Raw genomic sequence first — 10592 nt, forward strand, 5'->3', positions numbered from 1 at the left:
CAAAAGGTGGACACCACATCAGCGTCCATCAACAAGGCAGTGGATGAGCAAAATGTGGCCCATCCATCCAATGGACTATCATTCAGCCTTCAACAGTAATGCTACGACATGGACGAACCCTGGGGACACGATACTAAGTGAGATACGTCAGTCGCAAAAAGACAAACGCACACAATTCCACTCATATGAAGAGTCGTCAGACCCACAGGGACACAGATAGAGCAGAGGTTGCCAGGGCCCTGGGGAGAGGATGGGAAGCTACTGTTCACGGGGACAGAGTCTCAGTTCTGCAGGATGAAAAAGTCCGGGAGGTGGTTGCACAACAATGTGAATACACTCAATACTACTGAACCGTACACTCGGAAAGTGGCTCAAATGGTGACTTCACATTGTATTTATTTTACCACAGTTGAGAATAAAATGAGAAGCAGGGTTGGAAGTGATGTCATGGGAATGGAAAGCTGTTTTCGTCTTCCCTTTCCTATCCCCGGGCATTCAGCAGGATTTCCAGTGGCCACTCTCTCTCCACTCTGTCCATAAAACTGCCACTACCCCCCACTGCTCAGGATACTTTGCTCTTTCCTATAAAGCTTTGAGAAGAAATACCAATGATATACAATATTTAGGGAACCAGGAATCTTCAAAACACAATGGTTGATTCATCGGGTATTTTGTAAATCTTGAGCATCAACAGTCAGGAAGCCTCTGGACAAGAAAATTTTAAAACAAAACAAAGAAAAGTGAAAACCTCTTCCCCTGAACCCTTGGCCCCTGAGTTCTGAAGATGATAGAAAGAAGCAGAAACAGCAGAAGAACCAATAAGATTTTTTAACATTTGTGTTTGTAGTATCTTTCTGAAATTTTCTTTGAGTTACATTTGGCCCAGAACGCCAGCTGATACCCATGGAACGATCGTGCTGGTGTTTCTGAAAGTGTGCTCCAGAACTCCACACTCCACACGTGTTTCTGAAAGTGTGCTCCAGTGGCCAGCCCACCAGCATCACCTGGGAACTTGTTAGAGATGCAAATTCTCAAGCATGAGCCTTGACCTACTGAATCCTAACTCTAGGTGTAGGACCCAGAGTCCCTATTTCAATAAGGCCTCAAGGTGATCCTAAATTTTGAGAACCATTAAAACTGCCAACTATAAAATCTCCTGAGATTCCAACCAAATAGTTTCTTACGGTGCTCTAGGTGGGTACAAAGGGCCACAAAAGCTGAAAAAAAAAAAAAAAAAAAAGAGGCAACATCAAACACTAGGCAATCATAATAAATACCATGGGTACTTGCTATTCCAGATGTTGACTCACACGCTTTAACACTCACCTGCAAAGGCAGGCTTCCTGGGTCCTCCTGCACTCTAGGAAAACTGTGTTTTTCCTTATTCCTCCTCTAAATATTCAGACAGCTGTGACCAGACCTGCTTTACGTTAACTAAGGTTTATTTCATTTCCAAGGCTATTTGGAAGAAGGCTCTTGCTTCCAGCCAATGTGCAGGTGTGGAACACCTAGAACAGGTGTCTGACCAGCAGGAACCACAGCATCCCCCCAGGAAGCTTTGAGGAACGTACGGTCCCTGGGTCCGCGTTACTCCTGCCTGTACCTATCTCTTCCGGTGATCTCTACTTGCCTCCACCAATTTTGGTGCAACCATGCACTGGAAATAAAATGCAGAGGGTAAGTCTGAAAGTATGGATTCCCACGAGCGCTCCACTATGGCAATGGGGTGTGGGAAAGGGAGCGTCGCCAGCTTTCTCAAGCTGCAGTAAGCTCCATTCAGTAAATGTCTCGGTTTGTGCAGTGGATATTTTAGTTGCCTGTTCAGAAGCTTCCCCCACTTTCTAACCAGACTTGTGTTCCGTCCAGATCCTCAAACCTCCCCCCCCCCCGCCCCGCCACCGTGCAGCCACGGGCTCAGGAACACCGACCCCTCCTAGCACTGGGTAGTCAAAGCCAGGTGGGGGGACGGGGGATCATCAGATGGTGATTATCCAGGATCGGGCCAGAGAACACGTGGGGCAAACCAGGCCGGCGTGAGACAACGGCCCCTTACCTGCAGAGAGAGAGAGAAGCCTGAGTCCTCTCCTGTGAAATTAGGGGCTGCTTTCAAATGTTCGGGAGCTGGCCCTCGAGCTGGCGCACAGCGATTTTCTGGGGGAGGGTGGGAGTAATTACTCAGCATCTCTTTACTTCAGTTCCTCTCCCCTAAAAGTGGGTATACTCTTGACATCATCCTTAAAATTAGTGAGGATTACATAGAGTCGTGTGTACAAAGCCACGGCATTGGGCCGGGCGCAGCGTTCAGTGACAGCCAGTGACTGCAGACGTCATAGCGCGTGATGACCCAGCCAGAGCCGCTGTCCTGTGCGTGAGCGGGAAGGAGTGACTCAGGAAGGGGGGTGTGTGTGCAAGGATGGAAAGAAGGAGCCAGAGGAAGGAAGGAAAGTGGCGGAGGAGAGGGAAGCCCTGGGCCAGATGTGCTGGTGTTGGGGCGGGTGACTCTGGAGCCGAGGGGCAGCAGGGGGGGCGCCCGGGCAGGAGGACCCCCGGGTTCCCCGCAAGCCCAGCCCGAGATAGGCCCCGCTGCTCTGTCTTGCCCTCTGTGTCGGCTCCCTCGCCAGGTCCTGCCGCCCCCACCACGACGGGAAACCTCGGTCTCTTCAATTAGCCTGTGTCCCCACGTGCAAGGAGACGCCCTCCCGGGAACCCCTGCCTAAAGCAGCGCATCCTCCAGGTGAGCGCACCCGGGCAGCAGGCCAGGGCTGGCACTCCAGCCTCTCGCCCTCCTTCTCTGTCTCTCCCCCCACCTCCTCCCTCCCTCTCTGTCTCTCCCTCCCTCTCTCTCTCCAAAGCCATTTGTCCCCATTTCTCGCTCATCCAGCCTCCCACTTTCCATCCCTCTCATCTGCCTGCTGGAAAGTCGAGAGCAATATTTATCATTCCATTTTAGCATCTAACTCTCCAGTCCTGGAAGGTATTTTTATTCCTCCTGTTGGTGATTATCAGTTTATCCCTTAGGTACTTCTTACTATGATCGCTTCTTCATCCGTGACTTGATCTTCCCGGCTAACCTGAATCCTCTGGGAGTTTGGGAAATATAAAGAAATGGGAGCTTAGTACTGAATGCAAGGCACCCCCCGCCCCTGAACCTATCTAGACACAGAGAGGGGGAGGGAGGGAGGGAGGCAGGGAGGCAGGATATGGACGCCTCAGGATTTTTTCTTTCCCTAAAACTTAACAGCTTTTAAAATATTGCTGGTAAACTAAGGATTCCACTTACAAATGTCCTCAGGTCTTTCTCAATCAAGAAATCCTATGACCTTCTTGAAACTGAAGGTTTTGAAACCCAGAAGCACAACAGCTGGGGGAAAGCGCGCTGTCTGAGGGGGAGGCAGCGGCGCGGGGGGGCGGGGAGGCCGTGACTCCTGCCCACGCGGCTGCCAGCCCCACCAGCGCCGCCCCGCACGCACGGGCGCCCGGCTCGAGCACTGCACCACGGGGCACGGGGCGAGCCGGAGGGTATCGACCGAAGACCTTTCCCGAACTCCAGTCTGCCATCCGCAGCAGGGCAAGGCCGCTGAAAATCGATGGCAAATCCTGGGGGCCGAGAAACTCCGCCGAAGGCAGCGGCTCTCTTTTGTGTTTTCAATTATTGTTTCACTCGGGAGGGGAACCAGGTTACCACGCACATTTGCTCAAAGCAAAGGAAAATCTAATCAATGCGACCAGCGGATCCGGACTGGAGCGGCCTCGAGGGCCGCCTCGCTCTCGGCACCCGGTCGCAGGGAGGGGCCCCGGCGTCAGGCCCAGCACCCGGCGAAGCCCCTCCGGCGTGGACTGCTGTCCCCCCACGACAGAACTGATGTCCTCCCGGACCACGCAGGCCAGAAACCAACGGTCAGCAAAGCCCAGGACGCTGTGGCTGTAACTTCTCCTCAAGCACGTGGATTTTGCCAACGTGCACACAAGACACGCGAGGGCCGTCTTCCCTACGAGTGTGCGGGGAGGCCAGCCCAGTGGGGACGCCAGGCTCACGGGGCGACACCTGCCGCCTTCCAGGAAACGGGGGCCTGGGGCAGGGGTTTCCGTCCACCCGTGGCCTGCATGCACACACCCTGGGGCCGGCCCAGCCGTGCACCGCGGCCCACCCCCAGCCGTGGCACCCCACGGACCCCGGCTCATCAGGCCTCTTGTTTGACATCACAAGACCCTGCCAGGGCTCAAGGACAACAAATAATGCCCCCCAGGGGGGGCGGTTACGGGCGCAGACGCAGAGCGAGAGGGCGCCTACGGTACCCATGTCCCCAGTGAGACAGGAAGGAACCCCGGGGGGGCCTGAACAGGACAAGGACGGGAGCAAGTGAGTTGTGGGGACCCCCGGCAGGCAGCACAGCTCCCCGCACCGGGGTCCGGTAGGGGGCCTCACCCAGGACAGAGCGACGTCTGTGAGACAAGAAGGAGCCGCGTAGGGCTCAGCAGGTGCCTGAGAGGAGGGCCTCGCGGTCTCCGTGCGCCCCGAAATGCTAGAGCAAGGCCGACTGCCATCTGCACTGTGGCCACCTCTGCCTGGTGACCCCAGGCTCTCTCCTTGGAGGCGGTGGCGTTTGCGTTGCGCCTCGAAGGCCCAGCAGGCCTAGCACGTCAGCCAGCAGAAGGGGCGCCTTGGGGTGCGGGGGCCGCGGGGGTCGGGGCTTGAGGGCACGTGACCGCGGGAAGTCAGGTTACAGAGGGGAGGTGGGGAGGCGGCCCAGCTAGGTGAGGCCTCTCTGAACCCCATCCTTTCAGTAGCTGGGGGGCACTGAAGCCTCCTGGGGAGGCCTCCCCGGGAGGAGTTAGCACGTGCTTTGTGCAGATGTCCCTCACGGACCCGGAGCAAGGGGGCAGGGATGTTCGGGGGCCCCCACAGGACCCTCAGGTCACCTGGAGACACCCGCCTGCAGGGGCTCCGGCTGGGACCAGGGAGGGGCAACTGCACGCGTCCATAGGGCTGAGCACACGGCCCAGAACCACCGGAACCACCACACTGGCCGTCGGTGTCAGGGGGTTCCCGGCTCTGGAAAGACACCGGCCGAGTGCTCAGGAGGCCCCCCTCACCTGGCGAACGGCCCCACCCAACAACCTCCCCCCACCCCGGCAAATGACAAGGAAGGTCATGCGGGGGCACAGGTGCAGAGCCCAGGCCGGGAGGGGCAGGGCTGGACTGTGGGGGTGCAGGAGGGGGCTGAGGCGCAGACAGTGTGGTTCTCTGAACCCTGGAAATGCAGGAGGGGCTGGGGAGGGCAGAGGCCAGGGCAGTGGGGTCAGAGGCCAGGGGCTCAGGGGAGGCCAGAGGCGAAGGGAGGCTACCATGTCAGGGAGTCCCCGGCAGGTGGCAGGCAGGCTCACAGAGGCTCTGAAGGCACACGTGGACGTGGTGGGGAGAAGAGCCTGCAGGGGTGCAGCCGACGTAGGGCTGGACGGGTGGCCCTGAAGGACGCAGCCCTCCCTGCACCAGGCCCAAAAGTGAGGTGCCCACGGGGTGGGGGGCCCCCGCACAGGTGGGAGCCTGCAGCGTCGGCCCCTCCGGCCCGGGGCTGGGCCTCGGGAGGCAGGGACGGGGTATCTCAGGGCAGGAGGGCGCCGGGCCCACAACCCAGAGTCAGGAGTTCTGTGCCGGGACCCAAGCGGCCAGACAAGGGCAGGAGCTCTTCAGTGCCAGGTGAACCTTGACCCTGAGCTGCCCCGGGGCAGATTCTGGAGGATGCAGATGCAGGTGTCCAGGCTCACACGGCCCCTCGCGCAGGGTGCGCCTCCACGACACGGGGACAAGGCCAGGTGACACTGTGCCTGCCGCGGCAGCCGATACGCGTCCCGCACAACTGAACCTTTGTTCTCCGTTCAAGCCATCATCCTTGGGTCGACCTGTGCCCTTGTCTGGACCGAAGATGTTTCTGACGTGCTGCCTGCTGGGGCTGAAAGCCCCCACATGGGAACTTCCACTGGGGCTGGAGGCTGGAGGCCGGAGGCTGGGGCTGGAGGCTGGGGCTGGGGCTGGAGGCTGGGGCTGGGGCTGGGGCTGGGGCTGGGGCTGGAGCTGGAGGCCAGAGGCTGGAGGCTGGGGCTGGGGCTGGGGCTGGAGCTGGAGGCTGGGGCTGGGGCTGGGGCTGGAGGCTGGGGCTGGGGCTGGGGCTGGAGGCTGGGGCTGGGGCTGGGGCCAGGGCTGGAGGCTGGAGGCTGGAGGCTGGGGCTGGGGTTGGAGGCTAGCTGGAGGCGGGAGGTTGGCAGTGCCACCATGGTGACACTGTCACTGTCCCCTGGGGGCCACAGGCACTCCCGATTCCCCCTTGGCTCTGACTGACTGGCTACTCAGTGGTGGCAGGGGGGGGATCTGTTGTTCCCGTTGTGGTGTAAGGAGCCCCCTCGCTCAGAGCTCCTACCACAGGCTCTGACCGGGTGTGATCTGAGTCCGCACATCCAACCTGCAAACCGAGGCCCCCTTTGGCGGGGCGACCTTGGGGAGGGACCTCGGGGGAGGGCTGCCCCGCGCTGTGGTCCGTAGGGCTGTGCTGCTCAGGAGGAGGCTTCTGGACCTGGCTCCGTGGGGACGCATCTACACCGAGGGCCGAGCCCGCAACCCTGACGCAGGGCAGGCATGTGCGAGCCCGGGAGGCAGCAGAGCCACGGGAGACCCCGGACCTGCTGAGGGTCCTGCTGCCTCTTAAGGACCAGTTGTTCACACCTTTCTCTTCTTTCTTTCCTTTTCTTTCCTTTTTTTGTATCTTACGAAGGCGATGTCAGGGGCCACACCCAAACCCCCCGCCAGCCGCCTCTGCACTTGAGGAGATGCCAGGGGCTTTGTAGGCCCTAAGGGTCACCTATTCGAGGCCCAGGGCCCCCACGGATCATTGACAAAGGCCAAAGGACGTGCCGATGTCACGCTGCCTAGGGACAGTCGCAGGCTGCCAGGGCGCCCGCTGCTGGTGTCGGAGCCGACGTCCGCCCGGGTCTGCGGCCCACCTCGCGATGCTGCCCCAGTGCCGGGCGCCCAGGACCCGGCGCTTGCCCGCGTTTCCCGCCTTGTCCTTGCCTCGTCCTCGAGGGCGTCCGGGCCGTCCCTGTACCTAGCGTGGTCTCTGCTCAAATCCCTGACAAAGTCAATTAAGGCAGGAAAACATACAAATATCCAAACCTTAGACCATTTTTTTCTTTGCTTCCTTCCCTTTGCTTAGCTCAGAAAGCTGATCTTTCTCAGTTTTATTTATTTTATTGACTAGAGTTTTTTCTTTTTCCCCTTTGAGCCCTCACCCATGTGGTACTTTCTCATTCATTTACGTGCCCAAGTGTCCCTTGTTGGCTCCCCCGCAGGCCTAGGACCCAATCTCACGGGCGCCGTGGCCCCGCGACGGAAAGCATCCGGCCTGTGATGGATGCCCAGGGAAGACTGGGGGCGTGAGGTGGATCGCCAGTGGTGATTTCCAGAAGCTTCTGCTCCTCAGAGCACTCCACTTTGCTCCTCTGTCACCGATCTCGGGCTGCGGGGGAACAGGGTGGCCGGGACGGGGTCTCGGGTGGGAAAGGGGCAGCCAGGCAACCCCCGCTCCGTGTCCCCGCAGCAAGCTTCCGTAACGCCACTCCCTTGCGGGGCGCGGACTTCGGGAACCAGCAGCTTGCTCCCACGTGGGCGGAGGGACAGAGCACACGGCAAAGCTGAGTCACGGCGTCGGGGGGGCTCTCCACGGTGGGATCCTTCGTGATCCTGCTCCGTTCTGTCCTGAACGCAATCAGGGCTTGTCCCTCAGCTGAGCAGATTACCCCAAAGTCACAGATAATTAGCAAATCAACTACTATGCAAATCAAGTGCTAATTCCAAGCAATTAAAAGCTGAGTCACAACTAAGCTGCAGTTAATTTGAAATTTTATTTTTTTATATAGTGCAAAATAGCAGAGGCCTCATGTCACACAGAGACACAAAGCCCAAAGATGTTCTCTTTGTCACTCCAGATCGGCCGGGCGTACGTGTGACTGCGCGCGCCCTCCCGCCCATGCCTCATGTCAGGGAGATGGCGTCACTTCATCCCCTGTGTCCTGCCTGAAATGACCCCCCAGAGCGGAAAACCGGAGGCACAACCGGGAAGACAGGAGGGAGGCCGCGCGGCCAACACTCTGGATGGAGAAGCAAGACTTAAAGCACCGCAGACGGGGTCCACGTGGGCAGAGAGGACACCAGGAGGACAGAGGGACGTCCCCAAATCCTGAACACCTGGCCAGGAAGGGGGCTGTCGGGCGAGGCGGGGAGTCTCCCCCGTGCGACCTCAGTGGTCCTCTCGGGTGGTTTGTGAGCCCGTTGAGGAAGCCAGGGGCCTCCAGGAGCAGAGCAAATAGGGGGCCGGCTGCTCACGCCCCCGTCCAGGCAGGATGCAGGATGCAGGCGCGCCCCGGGGTGACCCAGCGCAATGGGGGGCCCCGGTGGCCGGCAGAGAAGGGAGACGCAGGGAGCCTGCGAGCCCTGGCTGGGAGAGCTGTTTCCTTCTGTCCGGGCCACTTGTTAAAGTCCCAGTGCTTTTTATGGTTCCTCTTAACTGCGGTGGAAATGAGGCACAGAGGTCAATGTCACGCGCGCGCACACAAGCTTCAGAGGACAGGGAGACCTCAATGTCATTCCCGGCGCGGGAATGGAAAGACAGATGGCCCTTCTGTGACAGGCCGCGGGTAATTTGAGCCCGAGATTCAGGCCGCGAGGAGAGGCTATCACCAAAGAATAAATCTGAGTCAGCGGCAAAGCAATCACTTTGGATTAAGGGCACTTTCCGGGGCCAGAAGGAACAAAGGCTATTCCCCGAAGCCCGCGGAATAAATACTAGTTGTTTCTCACGATGAGAGAGGCTGGCAGAGGGACCGTGCACACTGACCGGGGCGGCCGGGCCGCCCTCACCCGCCATCCCCATGACCTTCGTGCCGCACACTTCGCACGCGCCGCCCCCACCCCGCCCCTGCACGCGGGTCCTGCCCGGAGGGGGCAGGAAAGCTTTCCCAGGTTGGAACCTCCAGGGAGACCCACGTCACCTGGGCCCAGGGCCGTCAGACCAGTGCTGGAGGAGGAAAAACGGCGCTGCCCGCCCCCAGCCTGGCGCCCTGGCGCCCTGCGGCCAGCACCGCCCACCCTGAGCTCCGTGTCTGTTGGTTTTCCCCGACATGCCACGCACTTCTTCCAAACCGAAGTGGAGCTCAGCACACGGCTGCCGGTCACCGCTCACCTGCGGGCAGGAGTGAGCCCGCCTACCCTGGGATCCCCTCGTCCCGGATGGCACGTCCTGCGGCCGCCTGCCCACCCCAGGCCTCCCTCGGCGCACCCCCAGCCCAGAAGAAGTCCTTCTCCAAAGCCATTATGATGGAGCCCGGGCTTACCCTCGGCGGGAGGGGTGGCTCCTGGCACTCAGCACCCGGGAAGAGTGCCCGCACTGCGGACGGTTTGGGGAACCGGTGATGTTCCCTGGCATGAACATAACCTCTTCATGGAGCCATTTTCTGGACATCTGTTTGCACCCAGGGCATGCCCCTGCCTTCTTACACAGCATCTGGAATGCCAGTTCGGCAGTCTTTGCAATGCGCTGCACCTGACCTGTGCCCACAGCTTTGCAACGCACTGCACCTACTGCGCCCACGGCTTTGCAACGCGCTGCACCTGACCTGCGCCCACGGCTTTGCAACGTGCTACACCTGACCTGTGCTCACATCTCTACACCCTGCTTCTCTCACTTGTAAATGCACGCAGTCATACCCACCCCACAGAGAGGTGCTTGCAATTAAAATCCAAATGCGATGCATGTGCCAAACAAATCCTGGGCCTTCTATCTCCTTTCCCTCGGCCTGCCCCCTCCCCCGCTCCCCACCACCTCCCACGCCCGGGGATGGAGGAGCTATAAATAAGGCAAGCCTTCTCTCCTAAAAGCTAAATGATTTCAAGTCGATATGCTTTTGATGGCTCTCCCAGCTCCCCCCTCTCTGTCAGGCTGTCAGAAATCCTTTCTTGCCACAGTAAACACCGCCTACGCTGAGCCTGGACCTCCCGCCCCCGCGCTAACAGGGCCTTAGCGCCCTCTCAGGCTCCTCCACAAGCCGCTGGAGGGGCAGGAGCCTCCACTGTCACGGCCTCCGACACTCTGGCCCGCGAGCGTTCGGAACAAGGCCTCGGTGTACAGCGCGTCGGGGCGGCAGGTGTCCCAGGGCCCCCAGGACAGTCCAGCGGCAACAAGCAGGTGATGACTTCCCATCACCTCCTCAGAAGCCCCTGACATTCCCCCAGGGCCCAGATTTGGGGGTGAAAACTCTCCCTGTGGGCCTTCTTCTTGCTCACTCCCTTTAGGTTTGTAACATCTTCTGAGCTAACCAACTGAGAATTATTTATCAAGCACCACGTATTAAGCACATGACCACATTTTGAGTAAATTATAGGTAAAGAAATTATAGGGTGAGTGTAGGAAGAGAAATAAAAACACTTTTTGCTCTTTGAATATCAAATTGATTTTTTTTTAATTTTGAGCATGATTTATTTTTTATTTAAAAAGAAATCTGCATGCCCTCTGATGCAACGGTCCACGGCTGCTGGCCATTCT

The 10592-nt window shown here is 59.0% G+C and overlaps 1 long non-coding RNA gene across 1 annotated transcript; it reads left to right on the forward strand.

Annotated features, from left to right (window-relative positions):
* Positions 1-2306: 2306 nt before the first annotated feature.
* Positions 2307-9812, forward strand: LOC111090458. Its single transcript, XR_005371965.1, has 2 exons — positions 2307-2734; positions 7981-9812. It is a non-coding gene; the product is annotated as an uncharacterized LOC111090458 (long non-coding RNA).
* The last annotated feature ends 780 nt before the right edge of the window (positions 9813-10592 follow it).

Source organism: Canis lupus, chromosome 17 (assembly GCF_011100685.1).
Source record: "Canis lupus familiaris isolate Mischka breed German Shepherd chromosome 17, alternate assembly UU_Cfam_GSD_1.0, whole genome shotgun sequence".
NCBI classification, from domain to species: Eukaryota; Metazoa; Chordata; class Mammalia; order Carnivora; family Canidae; genus Canis; species Canis lupus.